Raw genomic sequence first — 25,676 nt, 5'->3', positions numbered from 1 at the left:
CTATATGCTAAAATCTTTATCCTCACCAACCCCGTGGGACGTTTGCGCCCCCAGGGATGATGAAGATATTACGTTATAAAGTTTCCAAACCCCCCAGCCGCCTGGCAAGTAGTCCCCGGGCGGGGACTTACACTTACCAGCACCCATCACTGCGGCCATGGTCCCGCCCCCTCGCCTCAATTGATGGCACGCATCACCGCTCTGCTCCATCTGCTAAGGGAGCAGAGCGATGACGTGAGACCTCATTCAAGCCGTCGGGGCAGGGCCACGAGAGCTAGTAAGTGTAAGTCCCCGCCCAGGGGCTACTTGCCAGGCGGGACGTTATAATTTCATATCTTAACAAACGTCCCCCAATAATGGTGAGTATAACGATTTTAGCATATATAATGTGTTGTAGAGCGATATATATGCTGAAATCTGCAGATTGGTTCCCTTTAATACTTAAAGTGATTCTCAGATTGGTTTTCATGATACTTCATGTTAGTACTCTGGTCATTGTCATTTCATTGCCCCATAACTTTTCATCATGCTTTGTTAGCTGGTTTCTAAATTCAGCTATGTGTCCCCAATTTTATGCCTGGAAAAGTGGAGCAGTTGCGGCAACCAGATTGCTTCTTTTCTTTTAATTTCCAGGCCTTTTTAAAATTAATCTGGTTACTATGGGCAACTGCTCCACTTTTGCTCTGCACAGGTTTTAATAAAATTTATATACACTTTGGTGGAGATTTATTTCTACATGGGAAGAATCTATGTAATACCAAAAAAGATGGAATTATGACTTACCGATAATTTGCTTTTCTCGAATCACCACAACAGCACCACATGAGATTTCAAACTATTCCTCCAATAAATCATGCTATGATCTAATTGGCAGCAGTCAGTGATCTACAGCAGGCAAAGAGCAGTGTTATGTGCCAATTAGGGAGGGGAGGTGTGGCTGTGAAGCCAGACAAGACAGAAATCACGTGGTGTTTTTCTTCCAGGAGGGTGGAGGCTAGGTCTCAGTGAGGGCTTTGCACATAGACAAGGTGGATCTGATAATTACATCTTTCTCTCACTCCCTGCATGTAAGTGACAGCTGAAAGAGGGAAATTGCTCTATATAGCTAAAGAATGAGACAAAAAAAAAAAAGGTTGGTGAGAGGGAAAGGATGTGCTGTGGGTATAGTTCCCCGAAGTAGCCCTTCAAAGGAGTACCCCGGCATGCACTTTTTTCCTTTTATCCCGTCCGGGCTGCAAAATAAAAAAACACACTTTCTCGTACCTGCCAACGAGCCCCCGGAGCTCTCGTACAGGTGTTTGGTCCCCGGGCTGTAATCTTACTTCCTGTTAGCCTGGCACGTCACACGGAGCTTCAGCCTATCACTGGCCGAGGCGGGACATCGCTGCAGCCGGTGATAGGCTGAAGCTCCGTGTGACGTGCCGGGCTAAAAGGAAGTAAGAAGAATACAGCCCGGGGACCGAACACCTGTACCGGAGCTCCGGGGGCTCGTTGGCAGGTAAGTGAAAGTGTGTTTTCTTTTATTTTGCAGCCTGGACGGGATAAAAGTGCACGCCGGAGTACTCCTTTAAATGGGCACTGTCAGATCTAAAAACTTTTTAGATGTTGTTACTGATTAAAATTAAAGACCATTTGTAATATCGTTCTTTACCATTATTTTTTAACCCCTTCCCGCAAATGGACGTCTATACACGTCCATTTTTCCTGTGACTTAACGCAAATGGACGTGTATACATGTCCAATACATTTTCTATCACCATGTCCGTTGGCATGGTGATAGAAACGTCATTTCAGCTGTTCTGGACAGCTGACCGATGACACTATGCAACTTGGGACCAATCCGACTGGTCCCCTGCTGCTGATCGTTGTCAGTCAGTCAGTCAGTGACTGACTAATGACAAGGACTTGCGGGGTTCCGGGCTGATCGGGTCTCTGGTGACCCGATCGCCCGGAAAATAGGGATGATCAGAGCGGTCAGAGACAGCCCCGAACATCCTAAGGGATAGGACCGAGGTGGCAGCTGCCACCTCGCACCTAAACCCCTGCCATTGGTCGTTAGGGCTAGCGACCAATGGCAGGAGGGGGGCGGGAGGTTAAAGGTGAAATCCCCGCTCTGCCCGCCCCTGAATGGGTTTGGAAATCTCACCTCACACCCGGACTGATGATCGCAGCGGGACTGGCGGCAGGATCGGGATAGGCAGCGGCGGACGCAGCAGTAAAGATCAGCCCTAAGTGATCTTCACTGCTGCATTCCAGGAGTTCCCAAACTACAACTCCTAGCAAGCCCAGACAGCCAACGGCTGTCTGGGCATGCTGGGAGTTGTAGTTTTGCAACATCTTGAGGCCCACAGTTTGGAGACCACTGTTCAGTGGTATCCAAACTGTAGCCCTTCCAGATGTTGCAAAACTACAACTCCCAGCATGCCCAGACAGTCCGGGCATGCTGGGAGTTGTAGTTCTGTAACATCTGGCCCTTCAGATGTTGCAGAACTACAACTCCCAGCATGCCTTGACAGTCTGAGCATGCTTGGAGTTGAAGTTTTGCAACATCTGGAGGACTACAGCTTGGAGACCACTGCACAGTGGTCAAACTGGGACCCTACAGATGTTGCAAAACTAACTCCCAACATGTCTTTTGGCTGTCCGTGCATGCTGGGAGTTGCATTTTTGAAACAGCTGGAGGCACCCTTTTTGGGAAACACTGAGTTAAGTAAACTCAGTGTTTTGCAACCAGTGTGCCTCCAGCTGTTGCATTACTACAACCCCCAGCATGTACGGACAGCCAAAAGGCATGCTGGGACTGTTAGTGGTATGCCTCCAGCTGTTGCATAACTACAAGTCCCAGCATGCCCTCAGTTGTCACTGCATGCTGAGAGTTGAAGTTTTTGCAACGGCTGAAGGCACACTGGTTGCAAAACAGTTTGTTACTTAACTCAGTGTTTCGCAACCAGTGTGCCTCCAGCTGTTGCAAACTACAACTTCCAGCATGCACTGATAGACCGTACATGCAGGGAGTTGTAGTTTTGCAACAGCTGGAGGCACACTGGTTGTGAAACACTGAGTTAAGTAACAAACTGTTTTGCAACCAGTGTGCCTCAAGCTGTTGCATAACTTCAAACCCCAGCATGCACGGACAGCCAAAGGGCATGCTGGTAGTGGTAGTTTTGCAACAGCTGGAGGTTTGAGCACCCCCCCCACATGTGGATGTACAGGGTACATTCACACGGCCAGGGTCTACAGCGAGCTTCTTGCTACAAGTTTGAGATGCAGCAAGTTTTCCGCCGCAGCTCAAACTCCCAGCGGGAAGCTCGCTGTAGACCCCGGCCGTGTGAGTGTACCCTAACAACACTACACTACATTACACAAAATAAAAAGTAAAACGCTACATACACACATACCCCTACACAGTCACCCCCCCCAAAAAAAAAAAATTCTCGTATGACACTGTTTCCAAAATGGAGCCTCCAGCTGTTGCAAGACAACTCCCAGTATTGCCGGACAGCGATTGACTTTCCAGGCATGCTGGAAGTTTTGCAACAGCTGGAGGCACCCTGTTTGGGAAACACTGCCATAGGGTATTTTTGGTATCGGAGGCAAGTGTAATTCTTGCATCCGGTTCCGTCCTTATGCAAATCCCTTATTTAGTCTTCAAATGCGCATGGCGCTCTCTCACTTCGGAGCCCTGTCGTATTTCAAGGCAACACTTTAGGGCCACATATGGGGTATTTTCGTACTCAGGATAAATTGCCTAACAAATTTTTTTTTTTTTGGGGGGGGGGGGCTTGGTCTCCCATTACCCCTTGTAAAAATGTAAAATTTGGGGGAAAACTAACATTTTAGTGAAAAAAATAAATGTATTTACACATCCGACTTTAACGAAAAGTCGTGAAACACCTGTGGGGTGTTAAGGCTCACTGGAGCCCTTGTTACGTGCCTTGAGGGGTGTAGTTTCCATAATAGTATGCCACGTGGATTTTTTTGGCTGTTCTGGCACCATAGGGGCTTCCTAAATTTGACATGCCCCCAAAAACCATTTCAGAAAAATTCACTCTCCAAAATCCCATTGTTTCTCCTTCCCTTCTGAGCCCTCTACTGCGCCCGCCGAACACTTTACATACACATGAGGTATTTCCTTACTCGAGAGAAATTGGGTTACAAATTTTGGGGGGGATTTCTCTCCTTTTACCACCTAATAATTCAAAAACTGGGTCTACAAGAATATGAGAGAGTAAAAAATGCAGATTTTGAATTTTCTCCTTCACTTTCCTGCTATTCCCGTGAAACACCTAAAGGGTTAACACACTTTCTGAATATCATTTTGAATACGTTGAGGGGTGCAGTTTTTATAATGGCATCATTTAGGGGGTATTTCTAATATGAAGGTCCTTCAAATCCACTTCGAAACTGAACTGGTACCTGAAAAATTCAGATTTAGAAAATTGAGAAAAATTTGAAAATTGCTGCTATACTTTGAAGCCCTCTGATGTCTTCCAAAAGTAAAAACGTGTCAACTTTATGATGCAAACATAAAGTAGAAATATTGTATATGTGAATTAATATATAATTTATTTGGTATATCTATGTTCCTTACAAGCAGAGTTTCAAAGTTCAAAAATTGCAAAATTTTCACATTTTTCATGAAATTTTGGAATTTTTCACCAAGAAATGATGCAAGTATCGTCGAAATTTTACTGCTATGTTAAAGTAGAATGTGTCACGAAAAAACTATCTTGGAATCAAATTCATAAGTAAAAGCATCCCTGAGTTATTAAAGGACATGTCCGGTGCTCACTTTTCTTATTGTATCCGTTCCGGGCTGCAAAAAGAAAATAAACTCTCTCTTGCCTGCCTATGCTCCCCCGGTACAGGCGTTCGGTCCCTGGGCTGTATTCTTCTTACTTCCTGTTAGCCCGGCACATCACACGGAGCTTCAGCATATCACTGGCCGAGGCGGGACATCGCTGTGGCCGGTGATAGGTTGAAGCTCCGTGTGACGTGACGGGCTAACAGGAAGTAAGAAGAATACAGCCCGAACACCTGTACTGAAGCACCGGGGGAGCCTAGGCAGGTAAGAGAAAATTTGTTTTATTTTTCAGCCGGGAACGGGTAAAATAAGAAAGTGAGCACCGGACATCTCCTTTAATGCTTAACCCCTTAAGGACGCAGGACGTAAATGTACGTCCTGGTGAGGTGGTACTTAACGCACCAGGACGTACATTTACGTCCTAAGCATAACCGCGGGCATCGGAGCGATGCCCGTGTCATGCGCGGCTGATCCCGGCTGCTGATCGCAGCCAGGGACCCGCCGGCAATGGCCGACGCCCGCGATCTCGCGGGCGTCCGCCATTAACCCCTCAGGTGCCGGGATCAATACAGATCCCGGCATCTGCGGCAGTTCGCGATTAAAATGAACGATCGGATCGCCCGCAGCGCTGCTGCGGGGATCCGATCATTCATAACGCCGCACGGAGGTCCCCTCACTTTCCTCCGTGCGGCTCCCGGCGTCTCCTGCTCTGGTCTGTGATCGAGCAGACCAGAGCAGGAGATGACCGATAATACTGATGTGTTCTATGTCCTATACATAGAACAGATCAGTATTAGCAATCATGGTATTGCTATGAATAGTCCCCTATGGGGACTATTCAAGTGTAAAAAAAAATGTAAAAAAATGTCAAAGTAAAAGTAAAAAAAAAGTGAAAAATCCCCTCCCCCAATAAAAAAGTAAAACGTCCGTTTTTTCCTATTTTACCCCCAAAAAGCGTAAAAAACATTTTTTATAGACATATTTGGTATCGCCGCGTGCGTAAATGTCCGAACTATTAAAATAAAATGTTAATGATCCCGTACGGTGAACGGCGTGAACGAAAAAAAATTTAAAAATCCAAAATTCCTACTTTTTTAATACATTTTATTAAAAAAAAAATTATAAAAATGTATTAAAAGTTTTTTATATGCAAATGTGGTTTTAAAAAAAAGTACAGATCATGGCGCAAAAAATGAGCCCCCATACCGCCGCTTATACGGAAAAATAAAAAAGTTATAGGTCATCAAAATAAAGGGATTATAAACGTACTAATTTGGTTAAAAAGTTTGTGATTTTTTTTAAGCGCAACAATAATATAAAAGTATATAATAATGGGTATCATTTTAATCGTATTGACCCTCAGAATAAAGAACACATGTCATTTTTACCAGAAATTGTACGACGTGAAAACAAAACCTTCCAAAATTAGCAAAATTGCGTTTTTCGTTTTAATTTCCCCACAAAAATAGTGTTTTTTGGTTGCGCCATACATTTTATGATATAATGAGTGATGTCATTACAAAGGACAACTGGTCGCGCAAAAAACAAGCCCTCATACTAGTCTGTGGATGAAAATATAAAAGAATTATGATTTTTAGAAGGCGAGGAGGAAAAAATGAAAACGTAAAAATTAAATTGTCTGAGTCCTTAAGGCCAAAATGGGCTGAGTCCTTAAGGGGTTAAAGTGACAGTGGTCAGATGTGAAAAAAACGCTCTGGTCCTTAAGGTGAAAATGGGATTGGTCCTTAAGGGGTTAAATATAAAAAAAAACTGCCAACACCTACTGGGACACTAACCATTCTTGAAGCAGTATGAAGTTTGCCCATGAGGCATGGACAAGTGAGGAGTCATGGACAAGTGAGGAGTCATGGACAAGTGAGGAGTCATGGACAAGGCTGCATAAGCAGACTCACCAATCACCTCCCACCACCACAAGGTAGTGACATGCCCCTTCCCCTAAGAGGATTTCTAACCCTGTAAGCTAATGAAGAGGTATTTTTTATAATAAATATGGATAAAGGCAAAAAGTTAGATGTACATGTCAGGATTAGATAGAGGTTTTTTATTCTGAAGGATCTGATAGGTACGCTTTAAGGTTAAAATTTATCAGAACATCTTGTATTGTCAGTTTATTACTGTCAGTGAAGGGAAAAAAATATGTTTTAAAGCAAAATACAAGCTACTTTTAGTACAAAGAAATAAAGTATACAAACTTTTTTTTTCATTTCACAACATGTTTATTAGACTAGTAACAAAAGATCAATTTAACATAATGAAAATATTTTTCTATCCCTAATTTACAAACTTATCCAAGTATGCATGTGATCGACAAACTCAAACTTATAGGGAACCAGTCATTTACAGGCTGCCTAAACCACACGTCAATAGGATGGATGCCAGCGGCTTCTGCCACCCTGATTGATAAATCTATCCCTATACCCAAACAGGGAGAGGTCCATCAATCAAGGCTGGTGGGAGAAGGAGAAGCCATCAGGGGCTGATCCAATGACTTGTGATTCAGACAGCATGAAAGATGACGACAGGTAACTGCATTTTTATACAATAAGGATGAGAATCACTAGATGAGAAAGATCACTGCAAGGGTGTGAGACTGCAACGTCAAGATTACAGCTTGTCCATTTTTTGGCTTCATCAACTTTGTTGGCGATCTGGTCAGTTATTCTACTACGGTCATCCAGTTTCTTGCCCTCTTCTGATCAGCCTACAAACAAAGTGAACAAACCAGAGTAAATTGCCAATGTTTTCAATGCCTCCATTTATTCTGCAAGGATCAGAATGTCCACAGGAACATTCTACTGCAGCAAAAGTCCCATGGAATTCTAGTTTCCGGCATCTATGTCTATTTTTTTGTGGATGTCGCTGAGAAATGCATTTCTGGCAATGAGCCGCCGCATTTCCAAGTGGTCCTAGCACCTGCCAGATTATTCAAATGCATAGAATGTCCGCACGTGTTTTCCGTGCAGACATCCCACACATTTTATGCGGTGTGAAAATGGCCTAGGTGGTGGTGTGTGTCCTTCAGAAGACCACAAAATAGCGCATATATAATCTCAATGCCATTAGAAAGCATTAGGATTTACTTTGCAGCCCCTTGTAATCATTTAAAAAAAAAAGTTGCCATAAATCTTAAAATTGACAGATTAGTGGTCTTTAAACTTTGGAGCTCCAGTTGTTGCAAAACTACAATTCCCAGCATGTCCAGACAGAAGTTTGCTGTCCGGGCATGCTTGGAATTGTAGTTTTGCAACAGCTGAGGGACCACAGTTTGGAGACCACTGGCAGTATAGATGTAGCCTCAGATAAATCCTTTAAAGCATCAATAGGAGATCAGGAGTACAATATTCCTCAATGGCTACTAATCTATTGTTCCCCCATTAAAGTAACAGCATACATCACATAGCTGACGTACTGGCATCTTACCGTTTTTACACTTGCACATTTTCTTAGAGGTAGGCATTGTCAACAGATACCAGGTACACGTCACCATTCAGCACTTAACATGATGCTAAAATAAACAAAATTATATAGAATATTTTAAACTGGCCAAATATGTGACCACTTGTAACAAAAAAATGGATTAGGAACAATATGCTCCAGTTAAGAAACAGTAATAATTCTCTTAAATATGTTCTTAAAGCAGACTGGAAACCCTATGTAGCCTCAGGTAAATCCTTTAAAGGCATCAGGTAGAGAATTTTCTCTGTTCAGGAGTACACTGCTCATCATTGGCTACACGTGTTTCCATCTGTGTAATAACTATGGTTCTACTTGTTTAAGGGGAACTCACCTTTCTATATGTGGTAGCAGTCTTCTATAACGCGGGCTGGAGAGAAGAAAAACTATTACCATTTAATTTATCATGTGCAGCAAAAGGTTTAATATAATCCACCATTAGGATAGGTTCAGGGCTATTGCATTGTTAAAAATGAGTCTGTAAAATCGCTCTATGCAAGTGTATGGGAAAGTGGTTGTCTATGAACACAATGGGGGAGATTTATCAAAACCTGTCCAGAGGAAAAATTGCCGAGTTGCCCATAGCAACCAATCAGATCGCCACACACACACACACACACACACACACACACACACACACACACACACACTTTCCAGCCATGTAAATAAGGCAAGCTCAGGGAGGACAGAAAGCTCCCTTGTAAATATGTGCTTTTTACATAGTGTGCACAGACAAAACCAGTTTCCTATAGACCTACATAGAGCATATGAATGTTAGAAATATGGACGCAATTATCATTTATTTTATATTTTAACAATAAAACATGCCTAAAACTACAATGTGTAAGCCTTGCCTTAGGCTTTCCAAGTATAAACACCCATATTTATGTTGGCAGGATTTGGGTGAAGTGCATAGTCTCAGGTAAATCCTTTTGAACATCAATGATATGATCAGGGAGTACAGGTATCATCATCGACTATGCACATCTACAATATTTGCAACATAAAGAATCTCAAAAACGGGCAACCTAAATCATTTTTGCCACCAGAAGTGGCTAAATTATTGTTATGCTTGTTCTTTTCCCCTGTGAGTATTGCTATGGCTTATTTGAGTACTCAGGGGACTAAACCCATAGCCCATCCTTTCCCTCTCACCAACTTATGTATTTGTCTAAATATCATTCATTAGCTATATAGAGCAGTTTCCCTCTTTCTGCTTTCACCTACATGCAGGGAGTGAGAGAAAAGTAATACTCAAATCCACCTCGTCTTGGTGTAAACCCCTCACTGAGACCTAGCCCCCACCCTTCAGGACAACACCACGTGATATCTGTCTGGTCTACAGCTCTGGCTGTACAGCCACCCCTCCCTGTGTGAGGAGCTTGTGAGCTGAGAGAGAAAAGCAGTGAAGATTCTCAGTTACAACTGAGAACATAGCTGCTGTTTTCTGCTGAAGATCTAATCACTGACTGCTGCCATTCAAAGCACAGCATGATTTATTGCTGGGGAAAGGATGTGTGTATGAGCTGAAGTGTAAGCCTGCAGACATATAGTGAAAGCAGTTGGCTGGCAGCCATTACACAGAGCTGCACTGACTTCTGGGAGTTGTAGCCTGTGCTGCAAACAAGGAAAAGGTATTTAGGAGATCAGGGGGCTAAAGGAGCTGGCAAAACCACATGGATAACTACAGGGGATACATCAGGTATTGTGGTGGCTTTGGGGCAATATTATTTTTCTTAACTTCCTTGAAGTACCGTATATACTCGAGTATAAGCCGACCCGAGTATAAGCCGAGACCCCTAATTTCAACCCAAAATCCCAGGAAAAGTTATTGACTCGAGTATAAGCCTAGGGTGGGAAATACCTCATCCCCCCCTGTCATCATCCAGACCCGTCATTAACATCCTCATCATCCCCTTGTCATCATCCCACACATCCCCCCTTCATCATCCCCTTGTCATCATCCCACACATCCCCTTATCATCCCACACATCCCCCCTTCATCATCCCCTTGTCATCATCCCACACATCCCCCCTTCATCATCCCCTTGTCATCATCCCACACATCCCCTTATCCCACACATCCCCCCTTCATCATCCCCTTGTCATCATCCCACACATCCCCTTATCCCACACATCCCCCCTTCATCATCCCCTTGTCATCATCCCACACATCCCCCCTTCATCATCCCCTTGTCATCATCCCACACATCCCCTTATCATCCCACACATCCCCCCTTCATCATCCCCTTGTAATCATCCCACACCCCCCCCCCCTTCATCATCCCCACCCCCCTTCATCATCCCCACACCCCCCCCCCCCCTTCATCATCCTCTTCTCATCATTCGCCCTCAGTGGTCTTCAACCTGCGGACCTCCAGAGGTTTCAAAACTACAACTCCCAGCAAGCCCGGGCAGCCATCGGCTGTCCGGGCTTGCTGGGAGTTGTAGTTTTGAAACCTCCGGAGGTCCGCAGGTTGAAGACCACTGCGGCCTTCAACCTGCGGACCTCCAGAGGTTTCAAAACTACAACTCCCAGCAAGCCCGGGCAGCCATCGGCTGTCCGGGCTTGCTGGGAGTTGTAGTTTTGAAACCTCCGGAGGTCCGCAGGTTGAAGACCACTGCGGCCTTCAACATGCGGACCTCCAGAGGTTTCAAAACTACAACTCCCAGCAAGCCCGGGCAGCCATCGGCTGTCCGGGCTTGCTGGGAGTTGTAGTTTTGAAACCTCCGGAGGTCCGCAGGTTGAAGACCACTGCGGCCTTCAACATCATCCAGCCCCCTCTCACCCCCTTTAGTTCTGAGTACTCACCTCCGCTCGGCGCTGGTCCGGTCCTGCAGGGCTGTCCGGTGAGGAGGTGGTCCGGTGAGGAGGTGGTCCGGGCTGCTATCTTCACCGGGGGCGCCTCTTCTCCGCGCTTCCGGCCCGGAATAGAGCCGTTGCCTAGACAACGACGCATCTGCGTCGTTGTTAAGGCAACGTGACTATTCTGAGGCCGGGCCCGAAGCGCTTAGAAGAGGCCTCCCCGGTGAAGATAGCAGCCCGGACCACCTCCTCACCGGACCACCTCCTCACCGGACAGCCCTGCAGGACCGGACCAGCGCCGAGCGGAGGTGAGTACTCAGAACTAAAGGGGGTGAGAGGGGGCTGGATGATGTTCAAGGCCGCAGTGGTCTTCAACCTGCGGACCTCCGGAGGTTTCAAAACTACAACTCCCAGCAAGCCCGGACAGCCGATGGCTGCCCGGGCTTGCTGGGAGTTGTAGTTTTGAAACCTCTGGAGGTCCGCAGGTTGAAGACCACTGCGGGTGGGGGAGTTCACTCGAGTATAAGCCGAGGGGGGTGTTTTCAGCACGAAAAATCGTGCTGAAAAACTCGGCCTATACTCGAGTATATACGGTACCCCTTTAAGCTAATGGTGCATTGTACACACATTATTTTGGTTAGTATTTTTAACCTCAAAACCATATATAATTTCACAAACAAAAAAACTCAATAACATTTTGTCAACATTTCCACGTAATAGTTTATGGAGAAAAACCACAACTAAAGATGGCAAAAATTACTACGTTTTTAATTATTGGGGTTATTTTCCTCATATACGTAGAGAACAAAATGCTATAATGTAAGCTGCATTTAGGATTGAGATACATAGATTATATAATTTTACCTTTGCATCAGGTTCCTTCACTAGGCAACCAAAGTATCAGGGTACTAGCATGTTGCACTGATAATGTGTGAGAAACAGGCATCTTTGGTAGGCTGCAAGAATAAATAAGAATTAAAGATACAGAAAGGTTGATTGTGTGGATGGGGCTACATAAATAGTTAATACAAGTAACATCTGCAACAACAGATTTTGCAAAATGCAAGGCACCTTTCCTGCTTTGCAGCAAACACTGAGTGTACTCTAAGGGTAGGGTCACATGTGTCACATTTTGCTGCTACGTATTTTCCTACCCATTGAAGTCAGTGGGTAGTAAAATAAGCAGATGATGTTACCAATTAACTTCAATGGGGAGGAATATATGCAGCAGCAGATATGGCAGGTCTGACACTATCTTTAGGAGAAAATTTCCAGTACAGTTAACAAACAAGCTAGTTTTTAATGATCAATGGGGACCTCAGCACAAAGACCCCAAAGATCAGAGGTTTTATGATATAGGATTAGGATATCCAGTAGGCAAACTATTATAAATCATGCATTCCAAAGTGCTGTTGAATTACCATAGCAGCCAGGGGTCTAGTAAAGGGTCAACAGCAAGGCCAATCAGACTACCTTTTAGTGTAAGGGCCCTATTTCACTGGGCCATTATTGATTTAATAATTTGCCTGTCTAAGCATATGTTCACACAGCGAAATTCCGCAGGAATATTCCACACGGACATTCCGCTGCAGCAGAGTCCCATTGAAGGAGAACTGTGGTGAAGCATTTTTCATTTTCACTGAGACTGGGCTGCAAAAAAAAAAAAAACTCACCTTCCCCCGATGCTGGTCTTCTTCCTGCTTCCTGGGGATGCCAAGTCATACTGACCTCAGCAGCGATGTCCCTCCTCGGCCGGTGATAGGTTGAGCGCACTGTCATGTATGGAGCCTGGGCTCGTTCCATGACACTGCGCACAGCCTATCACCGGCCGAGGTGGGAAATCGCTGCAGCCGGCGATACGCTGAGGGCAGTACGACTCACCGCTCCAAGGAAGCAGATCAGCACCGGAGGAATGGGTCGCCGATATCAGCACAACAGGGTACTCCGGTGGAAAACTTTTTTTTAATTAACTGGTGCCAGAAAGTTTAACAGATTTGTAAACTACTTCTATTTAAAAATCTTAATCCTTTCAGTACATTTTAGCAGCTGTTTGCTACAGAGGAAAATCTTTTGAAATTTTTTTTTTTTTTGTTGTCCACAGTGCTCTCTGCTGACACCTGATGCCCGTATCAGGAACTGTCCAGAGCAGGAGAAAATCCCCATAGCAAACATATGCTGCTCTGGACAGTTCCTGACACGGGCATCAGGTGTCAGCAGAGAGCACTGTGGACAACGCAATAAAGAAAATTCAAAAAGTCAAGAATTTCCTCTGTAGCATACAGCTGCTAAAAAGTAAAAGGATTAAGCTTTTTTTAATAGAAGTAATTTACAAATCTGTTTAACTTTCTGACACCAGTTCATTTAAAAAAGTACCCCTTTAAAGTTTTTTTTTTTTTTTTTTTGCAGCCCAGGCACAGGGGAAATTAAAAATGTCCCCACACTTCCCCTTTAAATTCAATTGGATTCTGCTGAACTGTTTACATGGTGGAATTTGTATGTGTATATTGTACATTTTCTTTGGATAAAAAAAATATAAAAAGCCTTACTGATAAAAAAAAATGCAAGGGGGATGATGGCTCAGGACTAGATATAGTTAAAATTATACATCACCCATCCTCAATGCCTTTATGTTCCCCATCATCAATCCTTGTAGATTGAAAGCTTGTGCAAGCATGGCCCTCCCTCATTTTATTTGATAAAAAGTATGTAAGTTTGCAATGTCTGATCTTTGTTTATGTATCCTTAGAATAGTAAAGGGCTACAGAATGTTGGCGCTACATATAAAATTATCATCAATCATCATAATCTGGGTTCCCTGGTTGCCCTTTGTTTACCAACAGCACTTTGCATGGACATTATTGTCCATATTGACATACCCCACCCCGTGTCACATGTAAATTAGGCTGGGTTCACACTACGTTTTTGCCATACGGGAGCGCATACGGCAGGGGGGAGCTAAAACCTCGCGCTCCCGTATGCCTTCGTATGCGCTCCCGTGTGTCATTCATTTCAATGAGCCGACCGGAGTGAAACGTTCGGTCGGCTCATTTTTGCGCCGTATGCGCTTTTACAACCGGACCTCAAACCGTGGTCAACCACAGTTTTAGGTCCGGTTGTAAAAGCGCATACGGCGCAAAAATGAGCCGACCCAACGTTTCACTCCGGCCGGCTCATTGAAATGAATGACATACGGGAGCGCATACGAAGGCACACGGGAGCGCGAGGTTTTAGCTCCCCCCTGCCGTATGCGCTCCCGTATGGGAGAAAACGTAGTGTGAACCCACCCTTACCCGGGGATCACCCAGGGCAGTGTTTGCCAACAAGGGTGCCTCCAGCTGTTGCTAAACTACAACTCCCAACATACCTGTAGCTGTCCTGCCATGCTGGGAGTTGTAGTTCTGCAACAACTGGAGACACCCTGGTTGTGTAAAGGTGCATGCACACCACGTTTAGGTTTTTTATGAAAAACAGATTCCTCAAAACAGGACTAACCTAACGCGTGTACAAATTTTAACCCATATACGGTTTGAAAAATTATCCAGTTGCATTTTTTTTTAAGAAAAAAAATTTAACGTTTTAAACTTTTCACTCCATTTTGAATAAAGTTTCACTTGTTTGATTGAAATTCCAAGAATAAAAAAAAACTCTGCAAAGCCAAAAACCGTATGGTGAAAACCGGATGAAACCGTACACACACACACACACACACACATTTCTGTACAGTTCCCATTGACTCCAATGTTAAAAAAAAAACAAAAACATATACGGTTTAATACAGTTTTTAACCGGACCAAAAAAACATGGTAGACTATGGTTTTGGGTAGGGGTAAAAAAAAAAAACTGACAAAACCATATGTGAGTTCACACCAAGATTTTACTATACGATTTCATAAAAAATAAAAAAATACATGCAACCATACAGAAAACCGTGCCCATAGACTTCCCATTCAAAACCATATGCACCATAATGTATACGGTTGTCTCCATTTTTCAAACCATACGGTTTTTACTTTTTTTTCCGGACAGAAAATCGTGGCCTACCACTGTTTTTAGTCCAGGTGAAAAACCATATACATTTTTTTTTTTTTTTTTTTAACATGGGAGTCAATGGGAACTGTACAGAACTGTATGTGCGGACGGTTCCATCCGGTTTTCAACATACGGTTTTTGGCTTTACTCATTTTTTTTCTTGGAATTTCAATCAAACAAGTAAAACTTTATTCAAAATGGAGTGAAAAGTTAAAAATGTATACTTTTTTTTCTCAAAAAACTGATGCAACCGGACATCATTTTTCAAACCGTATACAATTTTCAACCTTATACAGATAAAAATGTGTACACATTTTGATACAGTTTAGTCAGGTTTTGAGGAATCAGTTTTTTTTTTAAATAAAAAAACCTTATACAAAACTGTACTGCAAAAACGTGGTGTGAACCCAGCCTAAGACGCAAACCGGATGATGCGTTTGACATACGGTTTACAATGTTAAGTCAGTGCATACGGTTTTCTATACGGTTCCATACGGTTTTTAACTTGAAACCGTATACGGGAACTGTATAGCAAAAACGTGGTGTGCAGGCACCCTTACACTAAACCAGGGGCATGGGAAGACACCAGAAGGGGTTAGTGAAGATACTCAGCATTAGAGATGAGCGAGCTTACAGTAAATTCAATTCGTCACGAACTTCTCGGCTCGGCAGTTGATGCCTTACCCTGCGTAAATTAGTTCAGCTTTCAGGTGCTCCGGTGGGCTGGAAAAGGTGGATACATTCCTAGGAAAGAGTCTCCTAGGACTGTATCCACCTTTTCCAGCCCACCGGAGCATCGGAAAGCTGAACTCATTTATGCAGGAAAAGTCAAACTGCCGAGCCGAGAAGTTTGCGACGAATCGAATTTACTGTAAGTTCGCTCATCTCTATTCAGCATTGTTTATTATTGAGAAATTATGGTCCCCCTTAAAAATTCCTTACAAAACAGATTTCCTAATCAGGTCCACCACCTGGATTGTCCATGAGAGGGGACAAAATGGAGCCCAACACGTGGGCACAGAGGGTAAAGCCAAATCTTCTATGTAGTGCAAAATAAGAACTAGGTAAATATTTACACATTAGTTATTTTGTATCACGACACAAACATGTATAAATATAGGACTAACAGCACAAACCATACACATTACCGACCTTTCCATAGTCCAGCGCCAAATGAGGACGGGCGTGTCCCAACTGACTCCCCTTCATGCCTCGTGTGACCCATAGACCCACCCATCCGCAGGGGCTGCCGGGCACAATAACATCCGGAACCCTAGAACTACATATAAACACCTCTACCTGCCTCTTGTTACTCACAGAATCTAAAATACAACATCTTGTCACGTAAATAATGTGAGAATTAATAGGAAACTTTGAAAAGTTTTTGTCACGTGACTAGGTGATTGCTCTTCTGTGTCCAGCAGATGTCGCTATTGAACAGATAAAAGTCAATCAATGCACGAGAGCTGCCGCTTGTTATAGGATCTATTTGTTGTTTGTATTCTTAAATATATTCGGTTTGTGCTCCCCTGACTTGTGGGTTCATGACCTATCAGCATTGAATATTGTATAGGGCAGTGTTTCCCAATCAGGGTGCCTCCAGATATTGCAAAACTACAACTCCCAGCATGCCTGGACAGCCTTCGGCTGTCCAGGCATGCTGGGAGTTGTAGTTTTGCAACACCTGGAGGCACCCTGGTTGGGAAACACTGGTATAGGGTACTGATCACTAAGGCTGCATTCACACCAGGTTTTTGCAATACTGTTCCCGTATCAGGTTTTTGATGAAAAACTGATTCCTCAAAACCGGACTAAGGCTAGGTTCACACCACGTTTTGTACTTACGGTTCCCGTATACGGCTGGGAGGAGGGGGGCGGGGCTTAATCGCGGCGCCCGCACTCGGGAACCGTATTTAATGCATGTCTATGAGCCGACCGGAGTGAACCGCAGCCTCCGGTCGGCTTCGTTTTCGGCCGTATGCGGTTTCCCGACCGCAGGCGAAAACGTTGTCGACCGCGTTTTTGCCTACGGTCGGGAAACCGCATATGGGCGAAAACGAAGCCGACCGGAGGCTGCGGTTCACTCCGGTCGGCTCATAGACATGCATTAAATACGGTTCCCGAATACGGCTGAGTGCATTAGACCCCGCCCACCTCCTCCAAACCGTATACGGGAACCGTATTTAACAAAACGTGGTGTGAACCCAGCCTAAACTGTATCAAAACGTGTGTACAAATTTTAACTTGTATACAGTTAAAAACCGTATACAGTTTAAAAAATTATGTCCAGTTGCATCCGATTTTAAGAGAAAACCGGATACGTTTTTAACTTCACTCAATTATGAAAATCATAAAATGTTGCAGTATCTTGTAATACCTTTTTTTTATTGGACTAACAGCATTTTGTAGAGACAAGCTTTCGGGATTCCTCCCTTTATCAAGTCCAAAGCAAATGGAAGATACCTCAATTATGAATAAAGTTTCACTTGTTTGATTGAAATTCCAAGAAAAAACTGTGCAAAGTCCAAAACCGGATGGTGAAAACCGGATGGAACCGTCCGCACATATGGTTGCGTATGGTTCCCATTGACTCCCATGTTAAAAATACAGTTTAAAGGTGGGTTCACACCACAATTTTTCAATACAGTTTTTAGATAAGTTTTTTTTGTTTTTTAAACGTATGCAACCGTACAGCAAACCGTGGCCATAGACTTTCCATTCAAAACCGTATGCACCATATTGTATACGGTTGTCTCTGTTTTTCAAATCACGCGGTTTTTAACTTTTTTTTTTCGGGACAGAAAACCGTGGCCTACCCCGGTTTTTGGTCCGGGTAAAAAACCGTATTAAACCGTATACGTTTTTTTAAACATGGGAGTCAATGGGAACCGTACAGACCTGTATGTGTGTAAGGTTTCATCCGGGTTTCACCATACGGTTTTTGACTTTGCACAGTTTTTTTTCTTGGAATTTCAATCAAACAAGTGAAACTTTATTCATAATGGAGTGAAAAGTTCCAAACGTATAAGTTTTTTTCTTAAAAAATGGATGCAACCGGACATCATTTTTCAAACCGTATACAGATAAAACTTTGTACACACGTTTTGAAACAGTTTAGTCAGGTTTTGAGGAATCCATTTTTTTTAAATCAAAAACCTGATCAAAAAACTGTATTGCAAAAACTTGGTGTAAACCCACCCTAATACAGTTTTTCACCCGGACCAAAAACCGTGGTAGGCTGCATTCACATCTCGTTTTTGCAAACCGTATGTATAGACATGTCATAGAAAACCATATGCCAAAAGTAGCATCCGGTTGTGTACGTTCTGCATCATATACGGTTTTATCCATTTTTTTCCCATCTCCAAAACCGTAGTCGGATACAACCCGTATACGTTTTTTTTTGTTTTGTTTTTTAAACGGTGGTCAGTGGGAACCGTACAGAACCGTATGTGTGTACGGTTCCATCCGGTTTGCACCATACGGTTTGGCAGTTTGCACATGCACAGTGCATGCGGAAAGTTCTTCCCACAAATAGAACAAGAAGAACTTTATTTAATTAAGGACAAACATAAAACCGTATCCGTTTTTTTTCCCCTCAAAAAACGCATTAAACCGTATGCAACCGGACATCCGTTTTCAAACCGTATACAGTTTAAAACTGTACAGGGGTATATACGGTTGTATATGGTTCGGTCCGGTTTTGAGACATTCGCTTTTTTCTACAAAAAACCTGATACGGGAATCGTATTGCAAAAACGAGATGTGAATGCAGCCTAAACTGTATCAAAAAGTGTGTACAAATTTTAACCTGTATACAGTTTAAAAAATTATGTCCGGTTGCATCCGTTTTTTAAGAAAGAATTTTTTTAACTTTTCACTCTATTATGAATAAAGTTTCACTTGTTTGATTGAAATTCCAAGTAAAAACTGTGCAAAGTCAAAAACCGTATGGTGAAAACCAGATGGAACCGTACGCACATACGGTTGTGTACGGTTCCCATTGACTCCCATGTTAAAAAAACAGTTTAATATAGTTTTTCAGCCGGACCAAAAACCGTGGTAGGCTGCATTCCCATCTCGTTTTTGCAATACGGTTCCCGTATTCGGTTTCAGAGAAGAAAACGTATGGATCCGGTTGTGAACGTTTTACATAATTTACGTTTTATCCGGGTTTTTTTCCTGTCTCCAAAACTGTAGTCTACTACGGTTTTATGTCCGGGTGAAAAACCGGATACAACCCGTATACGTTTTCTTTTTTTTTTTTAAACAGTGGTCAATGGGAAAGGTACAGAACCATATGTGCGTATGGTTCCATCCAGTTTGCACCATACGGTTTTGCAGTTGCACATGCGCAGTGCATGCGGAAAGTTCTTCCCACAAATAGAGAAGAAGAACTTTATTTAATTAAGGACAAACACAAAACCGTAACAGTTTTTTTTTCCAAAAATATATTAAACCGTATGCAACCGGACATCCATTTTCAAACCATATACGGTTTAAAACTGTACAGGGGTATATACTGTTGTATACAGTTTGGTCCGGTTTTGAGACATACGTTTTTTTTATACAAAAAACCTGATATGGGAAATGTATCAAAATGTGTGTACAAATTTTAACCCGTATACGGTTTAAAAAATGATGTCTGGTTGCATCCGTTTTTTAAGAAAAAAAACACATACGTTTTAACTTTTCACTCCATTATGAATAAAGTTTCACTTGTTTGATTGCAATTCAAAGAAAAAAACTGTGCAAAGCCAAAATCCATATGGTGAAAACCGGATGGAGCCGTCTTCACATACGGTTCTGTACGGTTTCCATTGACTCCCATGTTAAAAAAAAAAAAACGTTTATGGTTTATCAAAACGTGTGTACGGTTTTTCACCCGGACCAAAAACCGTGGTAGACTGCATTCACATCTCGTTTTGCAACATGGTTCCCATATCAGTTTTTTTGTAAAAAAAAAACAAAAAAACGTATGTCTCAAAACCGGACCGAACCGTATACAACTGTATATATACCTCTGTACGGTTTTAAACCGTATACGGTTTGAAAACGGATGTCTGGTTGCATACGGTTTAATACGTTTAAAAAAAACGGATACGGTTTTATGTTTGTCCTTAATTAAAGTTCTTCTTGTTCTATTTGTGGGAAGAACTTTCGGCGTGCACTGCGCATGTGCAAACTGCAAAACCGTATTGTGCAAACCGGATGGAACCGTACACACATATGGTTCAGTACGGTTCCCATAGACCACCATTTAAAAAAAAAATGTATACGGGTTGTATCCGGTTATTCACCCGGACATAAAACCGTAGTAGACTACAGGTTTGTGTACGGGAAAAAAAACGATAAAACCGTAAGTGATGCAATATGTACACAACCGGATGCTACGTTTGGCAGACGGTTTTCAATGACATGTCTATATATACGGTTTGCAATACGGCTCCATGCAGTTTTTACACTGAAACTGGGTACGGGAACCGTATTGCAAAAACGAGATGTGAATACAGCCTTTGGGTACAGGAGAAAAACTGACAAAACCTTACAGGATGTAAAACGGGCACAACCTAATGCATCTTTTGGCATACAGTTTTCAATATGGTTCCATACGGTTTTCAATGGAGAGTCAATGCATACGGTTTTCAATACGGTTCCATACGGTTTCACATTGAAAACGTATACGGAAACTGTATTGCTAAAACGTGGTGTGAATGCAACCTAAGGGTGCGTTCACACGGCCGTCTGCCCCGTTTTTATTATCCCCGTTTCGGTTCTGTTCTTGCAGGCTCTAAACGGATTAAAACGGTTTTTAAAAAAATCCCATTCATGTCAATGGGATTTTTTTTACAATCCGTTTACATCCGTTTGTACCCGTCTGCCCTCTTTTCATTTTTTTTGATGGCAGAAAAAACGGCACATGCAGTATTTATTCTTCCCTCAAAAAAACGGATACAGTAAATTTAACATTGAAGTCTATGGAAAACGGATGAGCCTTTAATGTCATCCGTTTACATCTGTTTTTTCAATCCGTTTTTTTTACTTCTGGAGACGCTCAGAACAAACAAAAAATATATTTTTTGGTTTATTAACTGAACAATAACGGATCCAAACAGATAACATCAGTTTGTATCCCTTATTGTTTTGATTATTTTTTAATTCCGCTTTTATTTTGGACGGGAGAAGGACGGGACGCGTCCAGACGGCCGTGTGAACGCAGCATAACCTGTGGTTCTGCAGCTGTTGCAAAACTACAACTCCCAGCATGTCCTGACAGCATGGCTAATTGTAAAGGGCAGTCTTCTCCGACCTGTGGTTATCCAGCAACACTACAACTCCCATCATAACTGACAGCCGTGCAACAGCTGGAAAACCACAGGTTGTGGAGCATTGTGTTAGGGGTTTGCTTTTCCATATTATTGCCATATAATCATTACTTTATTTTATACATGATTGTCTTATTTTATATATGTTTGTTTGGCGCCCTGAAGCTGTGTTCACACTGTGTATTTTGAGGGCTCGTTCACAGAGGCGGATTACCTGCGGAATTTCCGCAGCATAACTGCTGCAGAAAATCCGGGGTGGATTTTGCTACCATTGACTTCAATGGGTCAGCAGAAAATCCGCAATAGAGACAGAATTTGCAGATTTTAATTCGGACTCATTGAAGTCAATGGTAGCAAACTCTTGCTACGGGATTTTTCTGCAGGTAATCCGGCCATGTGAACGAGCCCTGAGGGTCAAATTTCCGCTTGTTTAACAGCCTCTTATTTTCACGCTTTTTTGTTTTGGAGCGATTTTATGCATGTTCTTGTTTTAAGTAACATTTTTTTTAGCTACTTTTGAGGTAGTTTACTGGCATTGATGGCATATTGGGGGAGATTTATCAATCCCCGAGCAGAGGAAAAGTTGCCCAGTTGCCCATAGCAACCAATCAGATTGTTTCTTTCATTTTGCAGAGGCCTTGTTAAAAATGAAAGAAGCGATCTGATTGGTTGCTATGGACAACTTTTTCTCTGCACATATCTTAATAAATCTCCCCCATTATGTCTTCTCTTGCAATTTCTAGGTGTTTTGAACCATTTATGCGCAAAAAAAAAAACCCAGCCCAAAACAATCTTTCTTGCTCACCCAACAGGTCATAGGTATACAGTTCAAGATCCAGCGTTATTAAGCAAACAACTCACCCGGACAAGAGGCTGTTATCCTGGTAGGGTGAAAACATTTGTAGGAATGAAAGCGTCTTACTGTTGCAGCAGGAATTCACTGTCTCCAGGATGCCCTCCTGGTTTTGGGGTCCGGGTGAGTCACAGAGCCGCTATATCTTGGGTATTGACACCAAGTTTGTCAGGCATCTTTTCTGTTCCCAACCTCTATGACCTGCTGATAACATGGAATCTAACCAATGTAAAATCTCTCACACTACTTCCTAGATAGACTTGTCTCAACAATGATGGTAGGTCAGCGATTTAGTGACCACAGAGGTGTCCGACCGTAACTACTTATTGGCTGAGTGGGCTAAGGCCTCTTTCACATTGCTGTTGTGACCCGGCAGTGCAGCGGCCATTACAAAATACTAGTAAATGGGATCCATTGGGACCCGTTGTTGCCCGTTATGGAGCGTCCCGATAACGGCCGTTAAAGGCAAAAAAAGTAAAAAAGGGAGCCCAACAGCCGTGTGAAAGAAGCCTAGTGCATGGGCCGACCCCAAACACAGATATTGCTGCACATCTGGGCAGAGCTCTATGACACCAGTGGCAGTGGGGGAGTAGGGAAGATAATTCACTTAACTTCCCCCGAATACCCTTTCAGCATAAGAGGACGTGTTTGGTTTGGGCCTGGGAAATAGGCGGCATGCATGTTCACCGGTGTCATGGGCTATCAATGTGTATTTTAGGTTCCTGTTTATGATCCTGCACACTCATTATGTCTTTAAGAGAGCCCTTTCTTTCTCCTTAAAGTATTTGTACTATCTGTACACTTTAAGGTTTGTTTCCACTTGGTTTTTTTTCTGGCAGTTTTTGGAATACTTCCACTGCAGTTTTTGAGCCAAAGTCAGAAGTGGATCCATAAGGGAGGAGAAGTGTAAGTCCTTCCTTTATATGTCCTATTCCTTTTGAATACATTTCTGGCTTTGGCTCAAAAACTGCAGGGGTAGTTCTCCAAAAACTGCCAGATAAAAAACCAAGTGGAAACTTAGCCTAAATGGCCAGCTTATTTTTCTTTCATACTGATGCTTCCGTGGTCTCGGTTTACATCTTGGTAGTATATACATCGCATGAGAGCTATTGTTAATGCTTGACTGATAACCTTTTTAAGTAGGCAAAGTTTAGGAATTCCGTCATACATAGCATACCAAGAGGTTTGCTTTTATTTATTTTACAGGATCCAGTTAAATAGAAAAGTGTAAAGATCTGGGCTATTCCATCCAGAAGATTTTGATGCAAATATTTAGAAAAATATTTTGAAGGCTCGTTCACAGAGGTGGATTACCTGCGGAATTTCCGAAAGCGTAACTGCTGCAGAAAATACGGGGCGGATTTTGCTACTATTGACTTTGGGTCAGCAGAAAATCCGCAATAGAGACAGAATTTGCAGATTTTAATTCGGACTCATTGAAGTCAATGGTAGCAAACTCTTGCTACGGATTTTTTCTGCAGGTAATCCGGCCATGTGAACGAGCCCTGAGGCTCAAATTTCCGCTTGTTTAACAGCCTCATATTTTCACGCTTTTTTGTTTTGGAGTGATTTTATGCATGTTTTTTTGGCCTTTGTCGGGTGAATGGGAGTCTATAAGGCACATGTACTGTGACCTACCAAGTGCAAAACTTAAAACGGACCCAGCTGGACATTGCTTGACACAGTGTGAACTCAATATTGCATACCTCCCAAGTATCCCTCTTTTTTAACCCAAGTCTTCTCTGTCCCTATTTGCCCCTTAAATGTCCCTCTTTGGTTATCCATACAGCGACTATATAAATGGGCCGCAACTCTTGTGCAAGCGCTGCAGTCTCTTTAATGGTACTGCAACATTGTTCCCATTCAGTCTGCACAGCAGGCGTTATCTGAGGCTAGTGATTGACTTCAGTGCCCATGACTAGTGTAGGTGACATCAGTGGGGCACTCCTCTAGACTAGAAGCACTTATATATAAAATAATAAAAACTAACTGTTCAGAACCCCTTTGTTAAATGATATGTAACCTGACTTTATTGAAGAATGAACTCTAAAACCCCACTCAAAATTCTTCAGCAAGGCCGGTCCTGGTATAGAGACTCGGACAGTGTTTGGCTGGTGGGCCTGTTCTCGGAAATCTCCACAGACCAGTGGTCTTCAAACTGTGGCCCTCTAGGGCTAGGTTTCCACTTGGTTTTTTTCTGGCTCTTTTTGGATATCTGCCACTGCAGTTTTTAAGCCAAAGCCAGAAATGTATTCAAAAGGAATCGGACATATAAAGGAAGGACTTACACTTCTCCTCCCTTATGGATCCACTTCTGACTTAGGCTCAAAAACTGCAGTGGCAGATCTCCAAAAACTGCCAGAAAAAAACCCAAGTGGAAACTTAGCCTAGGTGTTTCAAAACTGGCTGTCAAGGCATGCTGAGAGTTGTAGTATTGCACCAGCTGGAGGTCCACAGTTTAGAGTCCACTGGCATAGACAAACCCTGCCCAGGCTCATAGTCACCTCACTGTTGTCTGTATTACTGTAGTTTTGCAACAGCTGGAGGCACACTGTTTGAAAAAAAATAAAAATAAAAATAAATAAAACACTGCTGTTAATATACAGCAGTTCATTCTAGAATGCAAAACAAATTCCAGCAAGTAGCAAGCACTCAAGGTTATTATTGTACTCCATAATAGTATTAAATGTTCTCCACCTCCGGGCTCTCCAGCTGTTGCAAAACAACAATTTCTATCGTGCACAATGGGAGTTGTAGTTTTACAACAGTTCGGGAGCCCTATAATAGATAGCAGGTTAAAGTTTTGTAGTCAGAACGCTAGGTGTCGCTGTAGCACGTGAGCCCCGGAGGCCGTACTCTCTACTCTCGCTGTGCAGCACTTCCGCCCCAGCTGCTTCCTTCCGGTTGTCTCTCGTGCCCTTCTTCCGCAGCCATGCCTGAGCTCAGCAAAGAAGCCAAACAGCGCCTGCAAAAGGTGTTCAAATGCGGACAGTTCACCATCCGCTGGGGCTTCATCCCCCTCGTCCTGTACTTAGGTCAGTAGTACTTCACACCGCCGTCTGTAGTTCTGGTCCTCCAGCTGCAGGGGCTTTGAGTCCCACCATGTCTGTCTCCTGCAGCAATGTCACAGTTGGTGAATGTGTGTAGTGTCCCTTCAGTTATGCAACAGTGCAGTAAAGCAGGACCTGTATAGTACTAGATCTACTATATGTTGCTTTTATATGATTCCAATAATGTGACTGGCCCTACTGTATCACTCACTTTAAAGGGAACCAATCACCAGTTTTACCCTATATAATGAGTGGCAACACATCATAGAGGTTAAAGGGGTAATTCAGTGCTGAAAAACTTATCCCCTATCCTAAGGATAGGGGATAAGTTTCA

The 25,676-nt window shown here is 43.0% G+C and overlaps 1 long non-coding RNA gene across 2 annotated transcripts; it reads right to left on the bottom strand.

Moving 5' to 3' along the window:
* Positions 1-7,029: 7,029 nt before the first annotated feature.
* Positions 7,030-22,415, bottom strand: LOC130273268 (uncharacterized). 2 transcript variants are annotated; one of them, XR_008843940.1, is made up of 5 exons: positions 22,301-22,415; positions 11,949-12,040; positions 8,613-8,648; positions 8,246-8,330; positions 7,030-7,526 (listed from the first exon to the last, which is right to left on the bottom strand). It is a non-coding gene; the product is annotated as an uncharacterized LOC130273268 (long non-coding RNA). The 2 variants fall into 2 exon arrangements; XR_008843939.1 differs by lacking the exon at positions 22,301-22,415 and adding an exon at positions 16,266-16,459.
* Positions 22,416-25,676: the final 3,261 nt, after the last annotated feature.

The sequence above is a fragment of the Hyla sarda genome, chromosome 5 (genome assembly GCF_029499605.1).
Source record: "Hyla sarda isolate aHylSar1 chromosome 5, aHylSar1.hap1, whole genome shotgun sequence".
Lineage (NCBI taxonomy): Eukaryota > Metazoa > Chordata > Amphibia > Anura > Hylidae > Hyla > Hyla sarda.
The sequence above is the reverse complement of the archived record's forward strand: the minus strand, read 5'-3'. Positions and strand labels throughout refer to the sequence as shown.